At 43.9% G+C, this 27,492-nt stretch overlaps 1 protein-coding gene and 1 pseudogene across 10 annotated transcripts in view; one reads left to right on the top strand and one right to left on the bottom strand.

Moving 5' to 3' along the window:
* JAKMIP3 (Janus kinase and microtubule interacting protein 3) overlaps positions 1-27,492 on the top strand; it is a 189,065-nt gene that overhangs the window by 5,918 nt on the left and 155,655 nt on the right. The gene's annotated exons all lie outside the window — the stretch shown is intronic.
* On the bottom strand, positions 9,196-9,538 carry LOC141520551 (cytochrome c oxidase subunit 7A2-like, mitochondrial pseudogene; annotated as a pseudogene).

Here is a 27,492-nt window from a genome sequence, read left to right as displayed (position 1 = left end):
TGACTGGACATATACATCTGGGAGTCTTTTGCCTAAAGGTGATCATAGGACCCTGGAGAACATGGTCATTGATTAAAAATATAAAGAGAAAAGAAGAGAGGTTCCAGTGGGAACCATTTATTGTGATTAGACATGATTAGACATCCAACTGGATGGAGACAGAAGGAGCAGTCAGACAGGTAGGAAGGGAACTAGGAGAGAAGAGTGTCACAAAAACCCAAAGGGAGAGAATAGCTAAGAGGTCAGAATAGTGACAAAGGCCAAATACTGTAGCAGAGAGGACTAGGCTGAGAAACAAAAATTGTCAGATTTGGCAAGCATGATAACTGGGGTCATCAGTTCCAGCTGAATGATGAGGATGGAAGCCAGGTTGCAGAAGATTTAGAGAAGAGTTAGAGTAGACAAGGAGAGGCACAATACATAGATAACTTTTTAAAAGAGTTTGCCCAAGAAAGGGAAGAAGACTGCAGAATGGGGGTTAGTGGGAATGGAAGGCTCTAGTAGGTTTTTTCTTTTTTCTTTTTTTTCTAAATATGGGGAGACTGGGTGAGGGAAAGGGCTGCCAACAGAGTCTAAAGTAAGGGAGGAGAGAATGGAAGTTGAAAGCAACAGATCATGAGAGGAAAAAGAGGAGACCTGGGAATGAAACAAATGACCTTTATTTTCTTGGCAAAGTATGAGAGAGACCCTGAGCCAAAAGGGTATTGGAAGCCTGTGGTGAGCTGGAGGAGAAAGGGAAGTCTGGAACGGTCACAGCAAGAGAGGGATAGAGTAGATAAGAAAGGAATGAGGATCCCCTTGCTGTAGTAAGGGGTCAACTAAGATAGGGTGACAAATTTTCTCATTTCATCATCTGCCTTCCTACTTTTTTCACAGGCAACATGTTGTCTATCCCTGGAATATTGTTTCTCCTTACTTCTTTCTTTGGGAATCTATAGCCACCTTCAAGGCTCTGCTCAAGGACCATTGTCCTCCTAAGATTTTTATTGATTCTCCATTCCAGTTCTTGGAAATTCTTCCTGCCTCCTCTGAAGAATCTTGTCTTCCCTTTGGGAGTAGGAGGGGAGGGAGAATAGTTGTTTAACTGCTTCTCTTTGCCTCTCACTCTAGTGCTGATTCAGTTTCCAGATGAGGTTCCTAGTATAAATTCTAATTCTCCTCTTTGGGAAATAGCATCCTTTGTTTTTATTCCTTTCTTGGCTCTGAGTGTCCATCCAGAGATGAAGATTCTGGTGGAATAAGAAACTTCTTGCTGTCTTTGGGGCAATGTCAGCCATCCTTCCAAGTGAGAGTGCTATGATCCTCAAAGCATTGTGGGAGCTTTAGGGTAACCATTTATAGGAGCCTCCTGCCACTCTACTCCAACCTGATTCAGCCTTGGAGCCAGGCTCCCGGACTTTGAAAGATGGAGCTGAGGCATTTTAAAACTAGACACAACTCATGTAAAGGAACCTCCTGAAGGCCACTCTAAAGACACTTTTCCTGCTGGGAAAGCCCTACAGCTCAACTGTGGTTCTATTTGGAAAGCTTTGATGATCGCTAGCTGAATGCAGTCTTCCTATTACAGGTCCCAGAAGTACTGTAGTCCTCAGAAATGAAGTCAGGATCCTTGAACCAGGTCTGAGGAAGTGATGCCTGTGCTATAGTTATTTTGTTTGGTGTCCTATATATGGGAGGCACAAATGCAAAACCAAGCAACCCCTTCCCTCCAGGAGCTTACATTCTACTGAAGAGATTCATTATGCATATAAATAAGCATATACCAAATATGTATAAAGTGCTATGACATAATTATAGGAGGGAGGGAATTCCAACAACTCAAGGGTTCAAAAAAAGGTCTGAACTGTGCTTAGGAGGCAGCCCAGAAATGGAAGAAACAGAGGTGAGGGTATGTGATCTTTCCAATGGAGACAATTACCCTTGTGCAAGACACCAAGGGGGATCCAAAATGGCATGAATTAGAAAAGAGAGGATGAGGATGGAATTCATTGAAGAAAAGTCATATTGGGATGGCTTCAAATACAGCCCTCAGGAATTCTTAATTGATGTTAAAGGGGTCCATTGAAGATTTGAGCAAGGGAGTGTTAATGATGAGAACTGAGCCCTACAAATAAATATCTTGGCAGCTAGGTGGAGGATGGATGCTAAAATACAGAGATTTAATACAGAGAGACTCATTAGGAAGTTGTGACCTCATTCAGGGGAGGAATTATGAGGGTCTGAAAAGGGGTTGGGGGTTGGGATTAGGTGGCAGTTTGCCATGTTGGTGGAAAGAAGGGGCTTTAGGAGAGAAACTTTGTGGAGATGGGAGGGAGGCATAGAAAGAGGGGGAGGAGGAAGTCAGGGATAATCATGAAGCTGTGAATTTAGATGCTCAGACAAGAGATTTGGGCTAAAGATTGGGTTTCCAGTTTTATCTGTGGTAGGTGATAAAGTCATTTCAGTAATTTTCAGAGGGCCAAAATCACATGAATGTCTTCTATTTTGACCTTTCATCTTTTTTGCACAGAAGCTCTTATATAGCACCAGGAATTCAAAAGAATTCATTCACTTAGAACAAATAGCTATTTTAAAACATTTTTTTTGGGGGGAAGCTAGGCAGTGTAGTGGATAGAGAACCAGCCTTGAAGTCAGGAGAACCTGAGTTCAAATCTAGCCTCAGACACTTAATAATTACCTAGCTGTGTGACCTTAGGCAAGTCACATAACTCTATTGCCTTGCAAAAAGCAAAAAAAATATTTCTTTGGAAAATTCAAGAAATGCCCCATATTCTCATAGCTAAAGGATAACTCAGTCCTTTGGTTTATTTTACCTTCAAGACAGTTTAATGATGTCCTGCTCTACTTTGCTCATACTGTTGCCCTTCTTTCAATGCATGTAAGCAAAACTGTCCCCACTGCACTGATTGTTTCGAGAAAGTCTTTATTCCCATCTTGCCTTCCTTCCCATTTTCTGGTCAGGAATCAGACCTTGGAGAAGAGATTGTGCAGGTAGTTTTCAAGGGATGGTTGCATGAACAGCCACTTCCCTAATCCTTTCATTGGAAGTGAAAGTTCAGAGACTTGCCAGGGTTGGGGGGCTGGGTTTCTGATAGACATTACTTCACTGCTTCACTTCTGAGAGAATAAGAATTCTTCCATGGACAAGACCAGGTCTTGGGCTGATCAGCCTAATATGAGCTCAGAATGCTCTACCACAGGTTGGGCACAAATAGTCCAGGTGACCACCTAGGGCAGGTACTCTAAACTTATGGATGTCACCTTTCCTTTGAGCTGCTTCACTTCTGCCCTTCTCGTGGAGCATAGTACCCTCACTGATGAGGGCATGCCATGTTGGGTGGTCCTGTGCCAGTGTTTCCCATGGTGTATTATCAATTCTAAAGTTCTTCAGTAAAACCTTCCAGCTCTTACTGACTTTTTATTCATTCATTCATTTATTTGTTTGTTTGTTTGTTTATCTATTTATCTATTCATTCATTCATTTATTTTTAGGGTTTTTTGCAAGGCAATGGGGTTAAGTGGCTTGCCCAAGGCCACACAGGTAATTATTAAGTGTCTGAGGCTGGACTTGAACTCAGGTACTTCTGACTCCAGGGCAGGTGCTCTATCCACTGCGCCACCTAGCCGCCCCTCTTACTGACCTTCTTCTGAATCGCTTGTGAGTACTTGTCCTGGGTGAGTTCTCCATAAGATAGTTTCTTTGGCAAGTGAACATCTAGCATTCTAACTATGTGTCCAGTCCATTGTAGTTGCCCTCTCTGTAGTAATGTGGGGAATGCTAGGCAGTTCAGCTTGAGAAAGGCCCTCAGGGTCTGGTATCTTCTCCTGCCAGATGAGCTTCAGAATCTTCCCAAGACACTTGAAATGGAAGGGATTCTATTTCCTGACATGGTTTCCAGGTTTCACAGACAAATAGCAATGAGGTTAGCAAAGTGGCTCTGTAGCTCTTCAGTTTGTAGTTAATCTGTTGCCTCTTCTCTTCCACATTTGGGAGAGATATTGAACTAGCTCTGGCAATGCACATGTCAACCTCATTGTCCATGTGAACCTTCTTGGAGAGGACACTGACAAGGGAAGTAAACTTGTCCACAGGTACTCAAAACATCTGCATTTACTGTAATGGATGGTTTCACTTATGGATAGTGTGATTCTGGCCGATGGAGCACCTGGGGTTTTCTTAGCATTCATTGTTAGGCCAAAATGAACACAAGCAGCAGAGAATCGATCCAGACTTTGTTGCATCTCAGCTTCAGAGGCTGCATTGAGTGCACAGTCATCTGCAAACAGAAGACCATCTACTGACATTCCCTCTAAGAATCTGCTACCAGTGTAGTAGCTGTCCTTGAGGGCATGTTCATCTTCAGTGAAGGCATTTGACAACATGGATGAAAATATCATGCTAAAAAGTATGGGAGCAAGGACATATCCTTGTTTTACTCCACTGGTGATTGGGAATTCTTGAGAACATCATCTACTATTCAAAACCCCAGCATTCATGCCATCATGAAATTGACCTTCAATACTCATGAACTTCTCTGGACAAACAAATTTTGACATAATTTTCCATAAACTCTCACGATTGACTGCATCAAAGGCCTTGATCAGATCTATAAATGTTGTATACAGACCTCTGTTCCATTCCTGGCATTTTTTCCTAGAGTTGTTGAGCAGCAAGCACCATATCCACTATTCCTTGACCCTTTCTGAAGCAACACTGGCTTTCAAGATGGTGACCATTTTCCAAGTGAAAGATCATCCTACTGAGAACACTGACAAGAATCTTACTAGCAATGACTAAAAACGAACCATCCCTTTGATTGTCACAGGACAATCTCTTCCATTTATCTTTATAAAGATGGACAATGGAGACATCCTTGGATTCTTGGGGGATAACCTCTTCATGCCATATAATCTGGAAAATTTCAGTCAGTTTTTGGTTGTGCCATGGACCCCACCTTGTAAATCTCAGCTGGAAGAGAATCAGTATCAGGTACTTTGCCACTTGAAAGGAACCTAATGGTATTTCTTCTTCATTTGGAACTTCAGCTAGGGACTAATTGACTTCAACTTGAGGTAAATGGTCAATGACTTCTGCACTGATTGATGATAGTCTTTTAAGAACACTGTGGAAGTGTTCAGCCCATATCTCTAGGATTATGTCCCTATTGCTGATCAATGTGGATCCATTAACACTGAGAGTTGAGATGCATCATAGGTCTTTGACCCATAAATAGCCTTCAGGGCATCATGAAAACATTTTGGTTTATTACAGTCTGCATAAAATTGAATTTCATCTGCCTTCTTACTGAGCTAAGACATGCAGAGTCCTGCATCTCTCTCTAAGCTTCGCTGGACTTCACTTCTGATGAAATTAAATGCTGCTTTCTTAGAAATGGATGAACTATCCTGTTGGTAAACCCTGTGGAGTTCTTGTTTTTCATTTAGCATCTTCATTTACCCATCATTTCAATTGGCCCAGATGAGCCAATGCAGTGCTGTACACCAGATATCTGAAAGTCGCCCACTCTTTTGCTGCTCCATTGTTGCTATCAGTGTGTTGACTCAGTTTCCCCTCCAAGTTAGCAACAAACTGTTCCTGCTCAGAGAGATTCTCTAATCTCTTGACATTAATTCTTCTAATATTCATTTTGCCTTGGGCCACTGCTTTGGTTGAATGTGAATATCTAACTTAGAGAGGATGAGTCTGTGATCAGTCCAGCACTCTGCCTTTGTCACTCTCACATCCTGTTCATCTCTTCTTCTTACAATTACATAGTCTAATTGATGCCAATGTTTGCTATGAGGGTGCATCCAGGAAGTTTTATTGTGTTTAGGTAAATGGAAGACAATGTTTGTGATGAGCTCAGGAGATGCACAGATCTTCAGTAGAAGCTGACCATTGCTGTTGCTGTTTCCAACTCTATTCTCCCAAGGACTCCCTGCCATGTCTGGTAATCTGATCCTACTCTAGCATTAAAGTCGCCCAAAATTATAAGCTTGTCTTCTTTTGGTACACTGATGAAAAGGTCTCCAGATCTCCATAAAATTTTTCTTTAAAGTCATCAGTGCTCATAATGGTGGGAGCATAGGCACTTATCATAGTGGCATGGTGCTTTTCTGGAAGAGGAAAGTCTCATTGTTATTAGCCTGCTATTCACTCCTTTCATTCAAGAATGTTGAAGGTTTTTCCCCCCAGTTTAATATAAATATTTTATTCATTTTCCAACTATATTCAATAGTAATTTCTACCTACCATTTTTTGGTAATGTTTTGAATTTTATAATTTTTCCCTCAACCTCCTTTCCCTCGCCTCCTCCTCCCCAGAAGGCAGTCTGATAATCTAAGAATGCTGAAGTTTTGATTGCCAAACCTACCGGAGCTTCTTGGCTTTTTCCTCTCACTTTGGCCAATCCAGAAAACCGTGTATCCAGCTCTGACTTCAGTAAGCTGACCTTCATTTGCCAGCCTTGTTTCACTCGGGGCTGCCATTTGGATCCATACCTTGCAACAAGAGCTGTTCATCTTTCACGTTGTCTATGAGTGTGTGCACATTCCATGCACTGATGGTAAGTGGAATCTTCTGTGAAAAAGCTTTTGTAGATGCTTTTGGATCTTGACTGCACTGTGGGATTCCCCACTTGCCATGGTAATCAGTCCAGGGTTGGGTAAGCAGACAATGTTTAGGCCACCTTTTCTAGCCCTTTCTTCATACCAGGAAGTGAGCAGTGCAATCCTTAAAAGGGCTGTTCAGTCACCAGGGCCTGCCAAGTTCCATTGCTGCTTTCAGTGGGGAAACCACCCTATGGCCTGGGCTGCCTGTGTGCAAAGCTGTAACTTCAGCTCCTACTGTGTCCACTCCTGCTGCTTTGTCACTTGCCTGTCACCACAGGTTTTTGAGGAATGATTATGAGTGATGTCTTTTGTTGCATGCATAAATTAGATTTAAGTGAGGTAGAGTTTCACAAAGTCATCAGCCTCACTCTCTCCCAAAGTCATCATGATCCAGCATGGCAAGACAGAGTCAAGACAACTGGTGATGGTTCTAGATGCAGTGGATGACTTTGGCATCTTTGATGTCTAACCAGGCTGTAGGTACTTCACAGCACTGTTTCACCTGACCTCATGGCTGTTTTGAAACCAGACCCAGTAGGGCAAGAGGGGAGCATATTCATTAGAGCAGACCTACAATGGAAGCAATCCATAAGTCAACTAATCAGCAGGTAGTTGTGAAGGGCTCACCATATTCTGGTGAGAGGGGAGTACCTTGTTTGGGATCTAAGGGCCAGCATCTATCAGAGTTAGGACTTTGAGCTATGTCCTGGCTTCCTGACTATCTCTATCCTCTGCCCCTTAGCCTTGGTCTTTCTAATACATAGTAGATGTTTCTTAAGTGTTTCTTGAGTAAGCATGCCCATAGAAGAGGCCTTGGTCAGCAGTGTCCCTAAGGGGAGGTGGAGACCAGGAGCTTCCATAATGATGAACTCTCCTTATAGGCCTGACCTCAGAGGAGAGAACCTGAGCTAACTTGGAAGACCAGTTTCCTATGCTAGCAGAAGTTAGACAAAGCTTGACCTGGTATTGGGTATGCTGCTGAGAAGTAAAGCCTCTCGTGCAGTCAGGCAGGGGCAGAGACCCAGAGAAAGATCAACTGGGTATCAGGCCATTCATGTAAATGTGAAGCAAGTACCAATGAGAAGGGAGATGGGGAAAGGAAAAAGCATTTCTGGAGCACCCTGTTTGTGCCAGGATTGAATGTTATGATTCTCATTTTATACTTCAGGAAATGCAAGTAAATAGAGGTTGTGATTTGTCCAGGGTCACACAGCTAGTCTGTAGGCTGGATTTGAACTGAGGTATTTCAGACTCCAGATCCAATATTCTATAAACCATCTTGGCTGCCTCTGACAAGAGTCACCTTGACTCTCATCCCACAGGGCAACTTTGGGCTGGGGGTTAGAGCTAATGGGCTGTGTCCATTGGTCCAGAGAAAAAACAATTCTTGATGTTGCCCTTTTATTGTCTGAGGACACTAACAAGGTCTGCTTGCTATGAGCTTGGGATCCCATGTTACCTATAACCTCATGGGGCATGAATTTTACAGGGGATGAGGTTGAATTGTCCATCAGTCTTTGTGGTCCATTTCTGCTCCCTCATGTTTTCAAGATTTCCTGAGAGAATATAACCACCAGCACATGGACTCTGTATGTTCCTCTGAAGGTAAGCAAGGCCTTTTCAGGTCTAGAGATGAACCTTGGACTGTTTTCAAAAGAAAGAGATGCATCATGAGGGCCCGGCAGGATTTCTCTTCTTTTGTCTTTTTCTTCATTCATCTTGTTGCAGGTCACGAGCAGAAGACTAGAGGTGGTTTTCTTTCTTTTTTTTTTTTTGAAGCTTCTCAATTCTTGCATTTATTCCACAAGCAAAAATAAATTATACCATAAGGCTACAGCAATTTAACAAGAGTAAAGAACCACAGGGAGAGAAATACTGTACAACAGTTCAGTCCAAAGTGCAAAACTTTCAATAAGAGCTGTTCTGTTCCCATGGTGGAATAAATACAGAATCTTCATTTCTGGAATATTTAAAGATCAGGCATGTAACCTCTTTGAAACTATATGACAAAGTTACAGGTATTATGGATAGTTAACAGAATATAATTTCTATTAATACCATGCTGCAAGATGAAAAAATTCCCCAAATTAACAACTAATTAAATTCCCAGTGAAACCTGTGGTGTCAGAAAGAACAGATTTTTGGCATCAGGATGTTAAAGGCCTTGCTATCACTGGTGCTGGCTTCAGTGAATCCCCTCCTCCCAGCACATCTGGTGACAGAAAAGCTTCCCCAACTTAGAATCTCTCTTGTGGGCTGGAAGGCACAACCAGAAATCTCTGGTGGCCTTATCCAAGTGAGCTGTGAATGAGCTAGCCTGCCAACCTCTGGAGAAATATGAGAGGTCAAATTAGAAGGGCATCATCACTTTTGCTTGAATAATAACTAACTTCAAAATGTTCTGATAACCCACTTCTTTTCAGAAACCAACCAACCAAAATGTTTCCTCATTGATCAGCCCTCTAATTCATTCTGAACAATATAAACTTACACAGGTCAAAAAAGTCACTATTAGGAAAATAGACAATTCAAAGGGTTTTATGCCCAAACTCTTGTTAATAAACCAGTATTATGAAATGCAGTTCATTTATTTTTGGGTTGTGAAGCCATGTAGAGAGCTATCAGGCAGTAGATGGTCCCTCCCAGAGTCAAAGCCATGGTGGTCCAATAGAGCATTTGGTCAGGTAGACCGTATTTCAAGTGGACAGGTAGACCATCAGACTTCTGAAAAAATTTCTGCAGCTCTGGAATTTTGTTTTTCCCAGCATAATCATGGAGCTATTTCTGAGGCAAATTTTGTTGGTGTGGCAAATATGATAGGTGGTGATTCTGAGGATGCCACAGGTTTTAAACCCTGAGGGCTGTAGGCAGATGAGGCCCAGGCCCTGGCCAGCTTCTGGGTGAAGCCACTGAACTTGTAGTACATGTCATCTGCGCGCCCAACCTCCGGAGCCGGCGGGGTCACGACCCGCTAAAGGTGGTTTTCACTGGAGCCATTGGTCAACTCATTATAATAGCAGCCCAGAAATGGATCGAGATTTTTAGTATGTGACTTTTGAGATTTTAGAGGGGGCTTCCCTCCTCCCCATTCCCCTCTCATTCATAATCATACTCAGTTAACGTGATTGCCCAGTGCAAGACTAAAGAGAGAGTGGGGTCTGGGCAGATGGAGAGCTAATCTCTTGACCTGAGCAATTTTAGATTTTGTGTAATTTCAATGATTAATTCAGATACATTAATATTTTCATTCAGGTCTAAGAGGTTGCAATTTTTATTCTTGTTTGATTTGGAGAGATGAGATTTAAGTATCTGTCACTATCTGAGACTCAGTCTTAAGGCATTAGGAGCCTTCAAAGAGCCAACACCTGTGGGCTTTGCTGCCACTCTACTTGTGGAAGGTTTCTGGAAGTCTTTTTTTTTAGAAAGATTTTATTTATTTTTTAATTTTACAATTTTCCCCTGATCTTGCTTCCCTCCCCTACCCCCACAGAAGGCAGTCTTTTAGTCTTTACATTGTTTCCATAGTATACATTGATCTCAGTTGAATGTAATGAGAGAAATCATATCCTTAAGGAAGAAAAATAAAGTATAAGAGAGAGCAAAATTACATAATAAAATAATGCTTTTTTTTTTCTAAATTGGAGGTAATAGTCCTTGGTCTTTGTTCAAACTCCACAGTTCTTTCTCTGTATACAGATGGTATTCTCCATTGCAGACAGCCCAAAATTGTCCTTGGTTGTTGCACTGATGGAATGAGCAAGTCCTTTTGATCAAGGTTGATCACCACTCCCATGTTGCTGTTAGGGGGTACAGTATTCTTCTGGTTCTGCTCATTTCACTCAGCATCATTTCATGCACATCCTTCCAGGTTTCCCTGAATTCCCATCCTGGTTTCTGGATCTCTTGCCTCCCCACTGAATCCATATGGGCTGGACTGGTCTAAGCCAAATTCAAGTGAACTTTCAGGAAAGGGAAACCCACACGGGGCAGAGGATGATTTCCCATCATAGATGTGAAGTGCTTGAAACTCTGAATCAGTTCTTAGGACTTTCTATTGTCCTGATCCTTGGGGGTGGCCTGGACCAGGTCAGCATAAAGGTTTCCTTCTGCCTCAGAGCAGTAGCAGAACAGATGTCACCAAAGAAATTGGTGATCAGAAGAGGAGGTGACTGAGCTCCATGGATATCAAGGAAAGTCCTTGATCTGCATGGGAGGGATTGATGGAAGAAAGAATAATTAAGGCTCACCATGGATGAGTGTGTGGGCTGCATCCAGTACCCTTCAGGGAGAGAGCATCCACTGTGGTGAAATCCTTGATCCTTGAGGGTGGAGCATTCCTAAATGAATTCCCTGCTCTTTCCCATCTCAGACAATGTTATTGCCTCATCTCTGTGTGTCTCCTCTGTTTCTCTTGGTGTCTCTCCATTTCTCATCTTAGTCTCTCTATCTCTGTTTCTCTGTCTCTCAGTGTCTCTGTCTTTTTCTGTTTCTCAGTCTTTCTCTTCTCAGTTTCCTCTATGTGGGGGTATAATCTGATCTGTCTCTGACTCTGTCTTTGTCTCCATCTCTCTTTCTCTGTCTACAAACCTCTTTGTTTCTGTGTTTCTGTATGACTTTGTGTCTTTGTTTTTATTTTTGTCAATCTCAATCCCTCTCCCCTATTTTCTTCAGACCTATAAATACATTTCTGTAGGGAATTCCCAAAGAGAACTTTCTCTAACAGGGAGAACTTGAACCTGCTTTGCAATGTCGAGTCTTGGAGGGTTGCCTGCACCCTACAGATCTCTTACTTCATTTAAGGAAGAAGCAAGTGTTGTAGGGACATTTTGCCCCATTTTTCTTTTATTTTTATCCTAAGTTGGAGCTAGAGTTTTGTTGTGGTTTTGTGGACTGGCTTGTACCAGCAGGAAGAACATTCTCCAGGCCTCCTCACCCTGATTGATTCTGTATCTTTGTAAAATGTCTTCTAGGAGCCATCTGGTCTGGAGGAGGGCTGGTTTTTCTAGCTCTTTTTCAATCTGAGGACCAACATGACTTCCTCCTTGCCAGGTCACCAGTTTCTGAGCCCTGACTCTTATCTCCATCTCTTAAATGAAGCTAGTAGGGCTGTGAACTATCCCTGGGAATCTGCATGTCCTTCTCTGGTACCAGGGCAGAATTCTTCAGAAATTCTGGTTCCTCATGATTCACAGTCACAAAACATCAAGGAAATAGGGGGTAATTAAAGAGGATTCAGGTGAATGTCACTGAAAGGACTTCATAATTAATTCATTTCTGCCTCCTCTTCAGTTGGGGACCTGATACCCTGTCCCCTCTGCAGTGCCCATCCTGAATATGCTAACTTGGCTGAATGTCCATCCATGTTGCTGCTCACCTTTGAATTGTCTATTTATCTTGTTCCCACATCAGCCAAGGAAGAGTGCCATTCTACTCAAACCACTGTCATCATTTCAAATACTACCTGCCCTCAGTCCCTGGCAGAGACAACCCAGGATCCTGAGGTCCAAATTTTGAGATATCAATTTCTGTCTTCCTGTCCCATCCTCCCACCTGCCCTGCTTACAGCCTTTATTGGGGGAGAAACCTTTGGGGAAAAGGGACTCACTAACCCCACCACCACCCTCATGGAGAAGGGACCCACCATACCCACCAGCACCACTACTGACCAACTGCAACTCTAGGGCAGTTAAGCTCAAGAGCCCTAGGAAGAGCAGTGCCCCACATTCCTTTCCAGCCATATCCTACCCAACTTCCACCTGGCCCCCACAGCTCTCATTCAAGAAGCAACCCTTATGGAAAAGAAGTCTCTCTGTAAGAGACACTGGCACTCTTCAATGCTTTATCATTAGAAATAATGAATGAGTAAAAAGAATTTATTAAAGACATACTAAGTGCCCATCACTGAAGATGCAAAGACAGAAGCAGAGTCAGTCCCTGCTCTTAAGAGCTGGAATGAAAATTTGGTGCTACAACACATAAAAAAGTTTATAGCTGTAGAATATGTAGAAATCCCCAGAAATCTGGAGTGTACCAAGTTGGGCAAGTGACAAGGCCCCAGGACTCTTCCATTGGTACCTTAGTTCAGATAATAATGCCAGGGATTTTAGGGTATAGAGGATGGGGCAAGCATAAGGGCTGGTGTCTTCCAACTCATCAGAAGGATTGGGGTTATTTATTTCCATTGCATTTAAACTCTGAGTGGGCAAGCAGCCTGGCCAAGGGGTGAGACTGGAGGGAGGAGATTGAGTGGAGGGTAAGGGGAAGAGAGTGATTCTTGTCTGATTTCTAAAGGAAACATTAGAAAACAGACTATTATCCACTTATCAATAGTGGATTCCTACAAGTGTTGATATCTAGCATCAAGAGTCTTAGAGAAAAGCTTTCTCTGTGGGTTCTTGCAAGTAGGAAGAAATAGAAAGAAGAATCACAGACCAACTAAACCAACACATCAACCAAGTCAGATGGGGGGGCAGGGGGGGCAGAATTCCACATATACAATCCCTACCTCTGTGGAGAAAGGACCAGGTCCACTTTCCCCTCCATCCTTTGTGGCCAAGCTGAATTTGGGGAGCCCTCCTTTCTCTTGTTTGAAAGATATTTCTTTCTCAGCTGTAGTGAAAAGGGCTCATCCAATTCTCTTCCATTATTGTTTTAAAATGGCAAGATCCTTAATACTCAGATCATGTACTGTTTTTAGTTTACCATCTTACTTGATATTGTAACAAGGTTTTAGAGCCATGTATGGCAGCACCTCAGGATGACTATCCCTCTTGCATTCCAATTAACCAGCAAATAAATCAAGAATTTACTGTGTGACAGACACTGTGCTAAGTGGTAGGTTTAAAAAGAGAGGCAAATTCCTGCCCTTGAGGAACTCCCAGTCTTAAAAAGGAGTCAACATGCAAACAAATGGATACAGTAGAATGAATGGGAAATAATCAGTAAAGGGGAGGCAATGAGATGAAGAGGGATTGAGAAAGGCTTCTCATAGAAGAAAGGATTTTAACTGGAAATAGTAGGAAATCAGGAAATTCAAGAGGCAGAGATGAAGGAGAACATTCTAGAAGGGGGGACAGTCAGAGAAAATGCTCAGAACTGAGCTGGAGTGCCTTGCTTGTGGACCAGTCAGGAGACCAATGTCACTGGATCACAGAGTCTGTGGGAGGAAATAAAGTGTAAGAATGCTGGAAAGATGGGGTGTGGGGGGTTGGCTGTGAAGGACTTTGAAGGTCAGACAGAGGATTTTTATATTTTGACATGGAAAGCATAAATAGGCACTGGAGTTTATTGTGTGACATAATTGGACCTGCACTTTGGGAAAATCATTTTGGTGATTTAATGGAAGATGGATTGGAATGAGGAGAGACTGGACAGAGAGACATCTGCAGCAACAGTAGTGTAGGTGTGAAGAGATAAGGGTTTCTACCAGGTGGTAAAAGTATCAAAGGATGGTAGGGGGGGCGCATGTTTGAGAGATATTGCAAAGGTGACATCAACAGGGCTCAATAAACAGATCTGATTTGGGGGTAGGAGAGATATTGAGGAGTGGAGGATATCACCTAGATGACAAGACTGGGGAACTCATGGTTGGATAATAATAGAGAAGTTTGAGAGGGGGAAGGGTTTGGGAGTAAATATAATTAGTTTTGGCTAGATTGAGTTTAAAATGTCTATGGAAAGTCCAGATCCAGATATCTATAAGGAAGTTGAAGAGTTGAGACTGGAGAACAGTTGAGAAGTTAGGACTGGATAAATAGATTTGAGAATTATCAGCATGGATTTGTGTATTAAATCCATAAGAACTGATGAGATCACCAAGTGACAAAGTATAGAGGAAGAAGAGAAGAGACAGAGCTCCTATGGGGTACTCATGTTAAGTGAGAGAGACTTCATTGAGGTTCCAGCAGAGCAGACTGAAAAGAATGGTTAGGGGGTGGTTAGGTGGCACAATGGATAGAGCACCGGCCCTGGAGTCAGGAGGACCTGAGTTCAAATCCGGCCTCAGACACTTAATAATTACCTAGCTGTGTGGTCTTGGGCAAGCCATTTAACCTCATTTGCCTTGCAACCCCACCCCCCCCCCCAAAAAAAGAAAAGAAAAGAATGGTTAGATGATAAAAGAGAACCAGGAGAGAGGAGGGGTCTTGAAAAACTCAGTGACCAGAGATGGATGAGCAATGTTAAGAGGATAATTATCAGTGCTGAAAGGTAGAGAAGTATGAGACAAGGAAATTCATTGCATTGGGCCTTCAGAAAACCACTTGGAAAAGAGCAGTTTCTGTTGAATGATGAGTGATAAACCAGATTGCAGGGAGTTAAGAGAAGGAGGCCCTTATTGTAAATGACCCTTTTCAAGGAGTCTAGCCATAAAGGGCAGAAGAGATAGGATCAAAGTGAGTGGGGATTTAAAAATCAAATGAGGGATTTTGAGTATGGTAGAAACATGGTATATTTGTAAAAGTAGAGAAAGAAGCCAGGAGATAGGGAGAGATTGAAGATCAGAGAGAGAGAATAAGGATGATAAAGGGATCATTCTGTTGGAAAGCAAAGGATGGAATGGTCGAAAGATTTGCCTTAACAAGCAGAAGGTCACCACTTCATGTGAGATGATGAGGAACAAGGTAGGAGCATCAGAGTGATAGGAGATGAGGAGGATCTCTCAGAGGATGGAAGGAGAGCCTCCTGGAGGTCTGTAGACAACAGATTTTGATTAGGTGCCAGGTTGTGGGAGGAACGAACTGCCAGAAAGAACCCCAGACCTTGGCCTTCCTGAACTGCCATTTTGTTGTTTTATCTGATTCATTTTTCTTATCTGCACTCTTAAGGAAAGAAGAGGTATGTTCTAATATTACCTTATTGTTAAAAGTACAGCTTTCTCATTAATTGGTTAGCTTGGATGACCTTTCCCACTTTATGAAATTTTATTCATTAAATGAGCTGGAAAAAAATGCTCTTTTTGCCCAAGATTTTCAACATTAGGAGGAAGCTAGATGTGGTAGTGGATGGACTGCTGGGCCCATATTCAGGAAGATTGAGTTCATTTCTGGTCTCAGATGTGTATTGGTTGTGTGTCCCTGGCCAGGTCATTTAACTTCTGACTGACTCAGAGTTCTCTGTAATATAGATATAATAACATTCCTAGTGCCTCCTTCCTAGGGTTTTTGTGAGATGAAGTGATATCAGTTTGTAAAATGCTTTACAGGTGTTAGCTATAATTAGTATTGTATCTCTGCCTCTAGTCAACACTCAATAAGCCTGGTTATTTGCATTTTCCTGCCCCACTAGAATGTAAGTTCCTTGAAGGCAGGGAGGATTTTTATTTGTTGCCTCAGTGGTCAGCAGAGTGCCAGACACATAATAAAAATCTACCTAATGAATACTTGCTGACTGATACCTTCAAGGCTTAAATAAACATCAAATTTCCCAGCTACCTAATAAACCAACAATTTTACACAGAATAGAGCAAAGACCTAAATACTCATTTACATGGTCTCTTCTGTTAGAAAGATTCTAGCCAGAGTCACCACTTGCTATTGCTAACTCTTTAGGTCTGGACCCGTGGTTCTACCATTCAGCTTTTTCAAGAGGGTGGCTACTACCTCTCACGAAGTCTCTTCGTCACCTTTTTTTGAAAGAAAAGACTACAACACTATTTCTCAGGCCTGCTTCCTTTTTGTTCTTTCTGCATCTCTCACAATTTCTCTTCAATCTTTGCCCTTCACTTCTCAGTCTTATCATAGATTTCTCATGGATGTCAGTTCGACCCTAACCCCCAAAGATCCCATTCCTTCTTTTTTTTTTCTTTTAGGTTTTTGCAAGGCAATGGGGTTAAGCGGCTTGTCCAAGGCCACACAGCTAGGTAATGATTAAGTGTCTGGGGTTGGATTTGAACTCAGGTACTCCTGACTCCAGGGCAGGTGCTCTATCCACTGCACTATCTAGCCGCCCCTGCCTTTCATTTCTACTGGTGAAACCACATCATGAGGTGAAGATGGTCTGTCAAGGCAATCATTTATTAAGCACCTACTATGTGCTATGTACTCTGCTTAATATTTAAAGGCAAAAGACGATCCCTGTTCTCAAGGAGCCTGTAATTTAGGGAGAGAAAACACAAAAACAACTATGTACACAAATGTGCAGCGGAGGAAAAAACTAGCTGGCTGATAATGTAGAAAATCAATAAAAATACAACAAAATGTAGAAAATGTTATCTTTTAAGCCTAAATCAACAGGTAGCCCCCAGGGCTCCTTATGCATAGACCTTGGGACCCCTATTGCTGTTTGGGTGGGACACCAAACAAATATGGGATAGATGGGAAATGATCCCCAGAGGAATCTGGAAGCTCAAGATGCTCGAAGGGCCAACATTTGATAGGGAGTGGAATTATTCCAGAGTTCCACATGATGAGTCCAGTGTAATCCATGAATCTCAAATATATGGAGAAGAATCTCACTGTCTGCAGGCACTGGTTTGGGCTCCAGGAAGGATGTGTCCATGAGACTTAGTGCAAAGAGTTATAGGGTTGAACCCCAATTTTCTTGCCCAAAATTCTGGACAAAGAATGTGAGAGTTGCTGAGTACCATTTTGAAGGAGAAAGGGAGAGAGGGAGAAAAGGGAGGAACAGAGGAAATTAAGTAGGGAGGGACAAAAAAGAAGGAAGGAAGGAAGGAAGGAAAGAAGGAAGGAGGGAGGGAGAAAGGGAGAAAATATTTACTAAATTCTTACTCGCTGTTAGGCTTGTGCTAAGTAATTTGATTCTCACAAGATTCCTGGGAAGGAGGTGCAGCTATTCCTTCTATTCTAAAGTTAAGTGTCTTGTTTAGGGTCATAAAACTAGTATCTGAGACTGGTTCAGGCTCCTCTGGACTTCTCTGGGCCAGTGTCAGTCCCTTCAGATCAGCCCACCTTGCAGTGAGTCCTTTGTCTAGAGAACTTTAATTGCTAGTTCCATCTTGTTTTATGGGGGCAGAGCTCTGAGTTTTTCAGAATTTAGGTCATTGGCTAGGCCTTATCATCCTGTCTTGATAGCCTTTGGTAAATGAGACAACATGAAGAAAAGGCTCATCTTAATTCAAATTGAACTTCTGCCTCCCAAATAGTTGGAAGGCAAACAATAAACCAAAAATATTGAGTATGGCTCCCAGCACCCCCAATGCCCCCAGCTTAGGCTGAGTCTCTTACTCAAGCCAGTCAGGGGATGACCATATTCCTGGGCCTCAGAAGTCAATTTATAGGGCAGAAGTTGGTTGGGAAGGCTTGAAGCCTGCCTCCTTGGAGTGGGGTTGGGTAAGGTGGGGAAGCTTCAACAAAGCTGCCCCTTCTCCTTGCCAAAGGAGTCACTGAATGAACCAAGGGAGTCACTTTCTCATCATTTTCTCTGCTCATTCTCTCCTGAGACCCTGATGGGCCAGACTGTCCCTATGTCCTGTACACAAAACTCACAGTGCATTTTTCTCTCTCTGTTCCTCCTATCTGCCTGGTTTGTGTTATGACTGAATTCTTGTCAATCACAGGTCAGATTTAGGATTTTCATTGGGAGCTGCCCCTTCAGTGGGAACATTCCCAATCTCTTACCATGGACAGCTCCAGGGCTACCTAGTTTCCAGTTTGATGGTTCATTTCCTTTTATTTGCAAAGAGAGTTGACCTTTGGAGTCTACCCACACACTCAACCATCTCCTCTTCTATAGGGACCTTTTTTTGTTTCCATGGTATACGTTGATCTAAGTTGAATGTGATGAGAGAGAGATCATATCCTTAAGAAAGAAAAATAAACTATAAGAAATAGCAAAATTACATAGTAAGATAACAGTTTTTTTTAATTAAAGGTAATAGTCCTTGGTCTTTGTTCCAACTCCACAATTCTTTCTCTGGATACAGATGATATTCTCCATCGCAGATGCCCTCAAGTTGTCTCTCATTGTTGCACTGATGGAATGATCGCGTCCATCAAGGTCGATCATCACCCTCATGCTGCTTTTAGGGTGTACAATGATTTTCTGGTTCTGCTCATCTCGCTCAGCATCAGTTCATGCAAATCCCTCCAGGCTTCCCTGAATTCCCATCCCTCCTGGTTTCTAATAGAACAATAGTGTTCCATCACATACATATACCACAGTTTGCTAAGCCATTCCCCAATTGATGGACATTCACTCAATTTCCAATTCTTTGCCACCACAAACAAGGCTGCTATTAATATTTTTGTACAAGTGATGTTTGTACCCTTTTTCATCCCCTCTTGAGAGTATAGACCCAGTAGTAATATTGCTGGATTAAAGGGGATGCACATTTTTGTTGCCCTTTGAGTGTAATTTCAAATTGCTCTCCAGAAAGATTGGATGAGTTCACTGGTGGGGGAGGTACCTTTATTTACCAGTTCTTGCCACCCTCCCCCATGCACACACATATAAAACCTATGTATATTTTTGTGCATATAAATTCTTTGATCTTTTTGGAGTATGGACTAAATAATGGTATTGCTAGGACAATGGCTAAGCACAATTTAATCATTTTGGGCTCAGAGTTCTAAGTTGCTTTACAGAATGTCTGAATGTACCTGCCTTCTCACAGTTCTGCCAGCATTTGTTTTTCCCTGCTTGCCTACTTTGGCAGCCTGATGAGTGTGAGATGGATTGCAACTCAGGGTTTCTTTAATTGGCATTTCTCTCATTATTTAGTGCTTTGGAGAATTCATTGCTGGCATAGCTTAGATTTTTTTCTTAGAAAACTGCTTGTTCATATCATTTTTTCATTTGTCAACTGAGAAAGGTATCTTCTAAATTGGAATATGTTCCATTTACGTGTATGTATGTGTGTTTGTATACACACACATATATGAGAAACAAAATTTATTGGCCAAACTTGTTGCAAAGATCCCTTCTTACTTAACCCCATTTGCCTTGCAAAAAAACCTAAAAAAAATCCCCCCCAAAACAAAAAAGGGGCAGCTAGGTGGCGGCCTTGGAGTCAGGAGTACCTGGGTTCAAATCTAGTCTCAGACACTTAATAATTACCTAGCTGTGTGGCCTTGGGCAAGCCACTTAACGCCATTTGCCTTGCAAGAAAACCTAAAAAAGAAAAAAAGCAAAGATCCCCTCTTGCCCCTAGTTCCTCCCTCCCTCCCCTCTACTTAGTGTGGCATTGGTTTTCTTTGTGCAGAAACTTTTGCAATCCAATTTGTCCATTTTATCATTTTCTCTGACCTTTGTTGCATCATGAACTCTTCTCTTGCCTATACACCCAACAGGCTTCTTTTGGTAGAAGGTGGCGGTTTCGAGGTCTCAGGCTCCTTTCTGCCAGCCAGTGTTCCAGCTTGTTGGAGAGTTTTTGTTGAATCTTGAGTTCTTGCCTCAGTAGAGGAGTGAGGGCTAAGTTCTGGGGCTTGCTTTCCTCTCTGCAAATCTTCCAGCGATCAACTTGTCTGTTTCTTAATCAATACCAAAGTGACTTGATTAGATCTGGTTCTTCTTTCCTTCCCATTAAGAATAATAAACCAAATCAATATAAACCAAATTCCCTTTGGATCCTTGGCCGCCTATTGTCTCTCCAGACCATTTTTGTGAGGATTTTTCCCTAGCTCTGGCAAGTCATCTTTTGATAGTTTGATTGGTATGGCACTGACCAAGGTCGTTCAATGAGGGAGCTGCTAGCATTTATTAAATGCCTACTGCGTGCTGGACAAGGTGCTAAGGTTCTTACAATTATTATTTCATTTGATCCTCACAGTAAACTTGGGAGGTAGAAACTATCACAATCCTCATTTTACAGTTGAGGAAACTGAAGCAAAGAGTGGATGTAACTTGCTCAGGGTCACCTAGCCAGCAAGTGACTGAGGTCAGATTGGAACTTGTGTCTTCCTGACCCCAGGTCACTGCATGTCTGTCTTTATTTCCTCAAAAAGTCCTCTGTAGTTTTATTCATCAAGTTCTTATAAGAGTCTTGTCAGGTAATCCTAAGGGTTTTTACCACTCCATAGTTAATTCTTTCTGTCCATGCCCCAGAGCTATGCTAGACTCTTGTGAGTAAAACAAGATAAGTCCCAGGGCCCTTTTGTCAAGGAGCACAGACTTTAATTGGAGAGACAGGACTATGAGAGGGAAATGCTTATGAACCTTTAAAGGATAAATGTGTCATCTGACCCGAGAGAGAGAGAGAGAGAGAGAGAGAGAGAGAGAGAGAGAGAGAGAGAGAGAGACTTCACCTCAGACCCAGGAAGATATGAGTGCAAGTTTTGATGAAGACACATCCGAGTTGTGTGACCCTGCTCCAGGCATCTCTCTGATTTCTGTTCTCTCAGACCTAAATCAGAAGAGAACCCAGACTGATTTAGATATAAACTATTATATAAATTTAAAAGATAGGTCCACTATTATCCATGTTGGGAAGTATTTTGATTTATTTTGTTCGGTATTTTGCAGGTACATTTTCATCTGGTCAGAATCCCTCAGGTGTGTTTGGGCCCCATCTAGCCAGGGCCTTTGTTCTAGGTCTGTTTCTGAGGTGCAGAGTGTTCAAGGAGTCAGTGAAACTGGAGTCTCCCCCTCTCCCTCACTCCAATACCCTTGCTGTCCCATCTCTGGCCATCTCTTGACCATAGATTCTGGATCCATCTTTCTAAATGTTGGTCCACTCCAGCAGTGGGTGGGTGGGGCCCTCTGGAGGTTTTTCCAAGGCTAAATTCTTTTCTGAACCCACTGAGACTTCCCAGGGTTTGTTTGGGATAAGAAACTGTGGGATGAGGGAAACAACAGCTGTGCTGCAAGAGAATGCATTGTCTTTCCTCTTGGCCAGAAGAGCAGAGCCAAGCCAGTTTTTTTCTACGTGTGCCCCCTCAGCCCCAAAGGCCATTATTTACTGGCAAGGCAATATTTATTTTCTAGCTACTGACTATTGGCTTCCCACAAAGGGAATCTGAGGTGGTTATGGTCCAGGATTGAGCAGGGTGAGGAGGACAGGGTCATTCTTGTATGGGGCCCAGGAGGAGGCAGGATGGACATTTCTCTCTTTCCCTACAGGTCTTTCCCAAGGGACAGGGGTTGCATTTTCATCCTCAGGGACAATGAATGGAAATTAATTCACCCTCAGCAAAGCTTAGGCTCCTCTGGGGATCCCTGTCCAGCCTGGGGTAGAGCAGCCAGTTCCAGAAGATCGCCCCCCTCCCTCAGTTTTCCAGCTCCTTGGGTCTGTGCTCACACTTCCTATGTAGGGACTCCTATGTTGTCGTTCAGTTGTTTTCTGTCATATCTGACTCTTTGTGACCCCATTAAGGGTTTTCTTGGCAGAAATGCTGGGGTGGGGTGACATTTTCTTCTTCAACTCATTTGATAGATAAGGCAACTGAGGCAAACATAGGCAGATTCCTGACTCCAGGTTGCCTTGGCTACCTGGAGTGACTCCTACAGGGTGTGGTTCATCTTGGGGAAGCTGTCCTTATTCCCTCTGTAGAAACATTGATTTTTGTGGTTAGAGCAGGATTACAACCAAGGAAAGGGAGCTGCTGCTTGCCCTTGGCCTAAGGCAGGGTGCCCCTTGCTTGTCTCCAGTGAGCTCAGCATGAGCATGGAGTGAACTTTCCAGGAGTGGGGCAGGAGCCCCCACCCCCTGAACGGATGAACCAGGGCTGGGAAGTAGGCTGCCAGTCACAGACTAGGATGTGCTAGGCCTGACTGGGCCCTCTGACACTTTTCAGAAGTGAAGACCTGTTGTAGGCTCCTGGGCTTAGGCCCATCCCTGTAGTGGCCTCCTTCCCTTCCTGATGGTCCAGTCCAGCAATGAGCTGTGACATTGCTCTTCACGCTTCACGTTTCTATTTATTTCTTACTTCTAGTGTCTTGGGATTCCCCCTTCCTGTCTCCCTTCTTTAGAAGGAAGTTACATTTTTCTAAATGTAACTCAAAAGTAACCTTCTCCAGCAAACCCAAACATTCAGTCCAAGTAGCCCAAGAAAGTCTTGCATGGGAAAACAGTCAAGGTCTCTTCTGTACGGTTGATTCTTTGGGAAGCATCCAGACCTGCAATTCTACAGGAAGGGCCTGAGGTGTTCTCTGTCTCTTCTCTCTGCTGTCCTGGGCTCTCTGTCTTCAGGCTTAGAATTGAGTCCATTGAGACTTGGAGGAGAGAGTCACCTTCTGAAGGATTCATTCTCTGTAGGATTCCCCTGTACCTTCATTCAGATGACTGTCTTAATGAGATGGTTCTTTCACCGCATGTGAGGACCAGAAAAATCCCAGCCTGGCTAGACTTGGTAGCTCAGACCTGTCTGTCTGGCGCCAAATTGGAGTCCCAATTTTTTTTTTAGGATTTTTTTCAAGGCAAACGGGGGTGGGGGTTAAGTGGCTTGCCCAAGGCCACACGGCTAGGTAATTATTAAGTTCCTGAGACCGGATATGAACCCAGGTACTCTTGACTCCAGGGCTGGTGCTTTATCCACTATGTCACCTAGCCGCCCCGGAGCCCAAATTTGAGACAAATGACAGTGTGTCCAATTGTGGCTGATCAGACAATTACAAGCTTGGAATGCTCTACCACAGATCCGGCACAAATAGTCCACATGAACCCCCTGGGGTGGGTACTCTAAACTTTTCATTGTCCTGTTTCCTCTGCACCACTTCCATTCTGCCCTCCTCAGAGAGGGCAGCTCCCCTCATAGGTGAGGGTACACCATGCTGGGGTCCTGGGCCAGCGTCTCCCATGCTATACAATCAATTCTAAAGTGCTTCAATGAGACCTTTGGGGTGTCTTGGTATGGCCTCTGGCCCCCTTGGGAGCACTTGCCTTGGGTGAGCTCTCCATAAAATAGTTTTTTTGGCAAGTGTTCGCCTGGCATGCTAACAATATGCCCAGCCCATCATAGTTGTTCTCTCTGTTGTAATATTGGAATGCTTTTCCATTTAGCTGAGAAAGGCTAACATGCGTGGGACCTTCTCCTGCCAGGTGATCTCCAGAATTTTCCTAAGACAATTTAACTGGATGTGATTCCGTTTCCTGACATGGCACTGTCCAGGTTTCCCAGGCAAATAGCAATGAGATCAGCACAACAGTTCTGTAAACCTTCAGTTTGGGAGTCAGTCTAATATCTCTTCTCTCCCAGACTTTCCTTTGGAGCTCTCAAATATTGAGCTAATGTTTGTCTAGTTCAATTTAATTAATGCCAGGCGTACCTGTTGCTACCACACACCAGGCTCTTCAAAAAGACAACCAAAGAAGCCCTGCCTTCAGGGAGTTTGCAGTCTATCAGGGAAGAGACAATATGTGCCTGTGTTTGCATACAAATAAATATATAATATACAAATATAAATATATACACTACGCCTTCTTGGGAAGGAGACTGGAGGACTATGGGCTGTGAAGATTCTATGGGAAGTGGAGGAAACCTGTGGATCCAGAAGAGAAAAGAGGACCCAGGTGTGGGGAAGAGGGATGGGCTGACAAGGCAAGAGCCCAGTGCTCCCAATGCAGCATAGGCACAAGCATCCGAGCCCCATCTGTCTCACGGGTCCCTTTAGGAGTCACCTGCCTGCCCTGAAGTATGTGGTTTCTCTATTCTCCTAACTCCTGGGCCTGGTGAGTTTGGCCCTCCTCCCTTTCTTCCCTTTCTCCAGCCTTGTCATCGCCAGGCAAACTGGAACCCCCAACCCTTGAGATTCCTGCTCTCTTTAAACTTTATTCTCTGAATATGCTTTATGAATGGGCTCCCTCTCCAGATAAAGATAAGCTGAAGTATATTGTATTCTGAGTGTTTTCTCTAAAGGTGAGGACCACCCAAGAGTAGGGGGTACAAAAGGGAGCCAGAGGCAGGAGCCTATACTGAATTTCTTTCTCTGGAACACAAAGAGGAGCTTCATCCAGGATGAATACAAATTGAAGATAGGGGGTCTTCTGAAGGGGGACTCTGACATCCGGGGGACCAGGAAAAGCAGCATGTGGACAGCTCCTGAAGAGCTTGGAGGAACAAGGACCGTGAGAAGCAGTTATGAGGATAGAGTTCGTGTGTGTGTGTGTGTGTGTGTGTGTGTGTGTGTGTGTGTGTAGGGAGGGGAGTATGGCGCTTTTAGGTGCTCTGAGCTCGACCAGGTGTGAGCCAGGGACAGAATCTAGGTCTGTTTCTCACTAGTGTAGATGTGTGTGTGTGTCACTGAGGTATGTGTCATAGGAGACTGGTCACTGGGGAGATGCTTTGGCCAACACATGCTGAAGGGCTTCTCTTACAATTTGGTCTACACAGACCAAGGGAAGGCCTTATGCAGACAGATCCACTTTTGTGACCCCTTTATCTGCCCAGGGACGGGAAGTTCATCGGACTCTTCTGGTCTTGGAAACTCCTAGAGCTGAAACTGCTCTGATACTCACTCTCCATTTATGGAGAAGGCAACTGAGGCCAAGGACGCGAAGGAACCAGCTCCAAGGCACTCTGCATCTAGGCAGAGGCCCATGTTGACTGAAGGCAGCTGCAGCTGTGAGGTTATGGCAGAATCCAACCAGTGACAGGAACCGTGGCCCTCCCAACACTATGAATGGGGCAGCCAGTGTTCAAGTGCCTTTTGTCTGGAGCCCCCGGTTAGAGAAGGGAATGCAGCTTGCTGCTGTTTCCTCTTCTCTTCCAAGAAGTGTTGGTGCCAGAGAGGCACCTTGAGTGAAAGGCCCAGCTGAGGACGACATACAAGATTTGATATTTTCAGAGATAGATTTTCAGAGCTGGGTGGTGCCTTGGGTTGTAAGCATTAACTCTACAGATGGATGTGATCAATGCCATTGTTTTATATTAAGGATTTTACAGACATTCCTCCGGACTGTCACATTCTTGAGAGGCAGGTATTATGATTGTCCCCTCTTTACAGCAGGAGATAGAGTCACTCAGATCCAAAGTGTCGGAGATGGATATGAATCTAGGCCCCTTGCCCCTGGGGGCAGACTCCACATGGCCTCTGGAGGAGAGAAATAGAGAAACGTATACAAAGTTGAATATATTCCTCTCTCCCCCTTTGAAAGGATCATCTCTGGTAGCAAAGAATAGAAAGATGAAAAAGATGCAGCAAATTCACCAGTTTCTTTTTAATTCTGTAGATGGGGGTCAGCAATCCTGAAAAATGGCTTATCTCTCCATTCTTTGCAGAAGTGAGGGGCCGTGCATTGTATCTCTGTCCAATGTCACCACTGGCTAGAGACACCTTCATTTGGAGGGGTTTCACCCTGCCCCCCCCCAGACCAATATCAGGACATGTTCCCAGAGCTGTGGGGATGAAATGAGGAGAAGGACACAAGGCAGGTGACGCCCACCCTGCAACAGGACAAATTTCCCACGAAAGTCTCCTGAAGGAGATAGTTAAGTGTGCTTACCTATCCTTGTTGGACCTGGAGGACTTGTGTCAGAGGTTGGGCTTGGCATAGAGGCCATGGACAAACCCAGGAAGGGAAGCTGTCAGGACTTTGGTGGTCTGAGAGTGTGTGTGTGTGAGACTGATGTGCTTATGGGATACTAACCCAGTAGAAGTAAGAAGAGGGGAGGAGGGACAGGTCCCCACATTGGTGTCCTGATTCCCATTTCAAATTTAATCTGTGTCCCAGCAGAGCCAAAAGATGGGCTTGAGAGGAGGAAATCTGCATAGATGATAATGGGCCAAGTAGGGCCATGCCGGTGTATAGGGTTGAAGACATGGCCATCGGAACATAGTGACGTGGAGCTTTTCAAGAGATGAGTAATGATCTAGGTGATGGTTTCAATTGAATCGTAATGAAATCTTTTCTTTTCTCAATCGACCACTGATTTCATTAGTTTAGAGAAGCCATGGTGAAAAACTTCTCTAACTGTTCTGGACCTCACCAATGCAAAACTTCTGGGGCCCTGGGTGGCTCAGTGATTTACCCAGAGTAATGCAGCCCATGTTTGGCCTGCTCCCTTCTCGGATGCCACACTGCATCAGAGCTCCCATTTTTATGGTACATTAGAGTTTAGGAAGTTCTGGCCTGTAGATGGGAGCTTAGCAGCCTCTTGCTCTGATCTGGGTCAGACTAAAAGGTATCTGAAGTCCCTTCTAATCCTGACCATCTGAGACTCTCAAAGAGCAGCGGCCAGAATACTAGCTGTGGCATCAGAGAATCTGAGCTCCAATGACCTGCATCTGAGTTCTGGACTTTGAATGCCAAACATGTTTTGTATTTTTTCCCGGACATGATGAGGTACTGGAGTCTAAGTGGGGCTATGGGGACAGTTGGGACCTGTGTTTGAGAAAAACCACCTTGCCAACTGAATGGAGGGAGCACTGTTGGGGAGGGGAGACTGAGGCAGGCTGAGTTTCTGAGTTCAGGGGGGAAGGGGTGAAGGGGTGAGAGCCTATCCCAGGGGGTTTGGTACACCCCCCCCCCCCCAGTACTTGGCTTTGGCTCTGGAACATAAGAGACACTTAGTAAATACTGAGTGATTGATCAGGTGGGACCAGGTAAGCACAAGAAGGTGGAGGAGTGAGAAAGGGCAGTTGGTAGAAGTGGTGCAGCCGGATGGAGCCCAGGGGGGCCCGGCTCACTGGGATGCAGAGGCAGGAGGAGAGGTCTGCTCATTGTCACCTGAGTGTTATGGGAGGGGGAGCCAGAATCTGAACTCGGGGCTGGCTACAGACAAAGGCTGGGGAGGGGCACCTTCACCTCGGGCCCAGGGGCTGCAAGCCAGGCGGCTCCCACCACCTGATTCCCATTGGGGTGCTTATAGATTCTTGTCTTGAAGCCAAAGAACTCGTTCAGGTGATAGAATGAGAGCTCTGGAGCTGGAAGGGCCTGCAGGGGTCATTGAACGCATCCCCTCATGTTACAGATGAGGAAACTGAGGCCCTATTGGTTAGATGCCTAGCCTGAGTCACAGGGGCAGTGAACCAAAGGAGGACGAAGAT

This window comes from Macrotis lagotis, chromosome 4 (assembly GCF_037893015.1).
Source record: "Macrotis lagotis isolate mMagLag1 chromosome 4, bilby.v1.9.chrom.fasta, whole genome shotgun sequence".
In the NCBI taxonomy this organism is placed as follows: Eukaryota; Metazoa; Chordata; class Mammalia; order Peramelemorphia; family Peramelidae; genus Macrotis; species Macrotis lagotis.
This window is presented reverse-complemented; position numbering and strand designations above follow the sequence as displayed.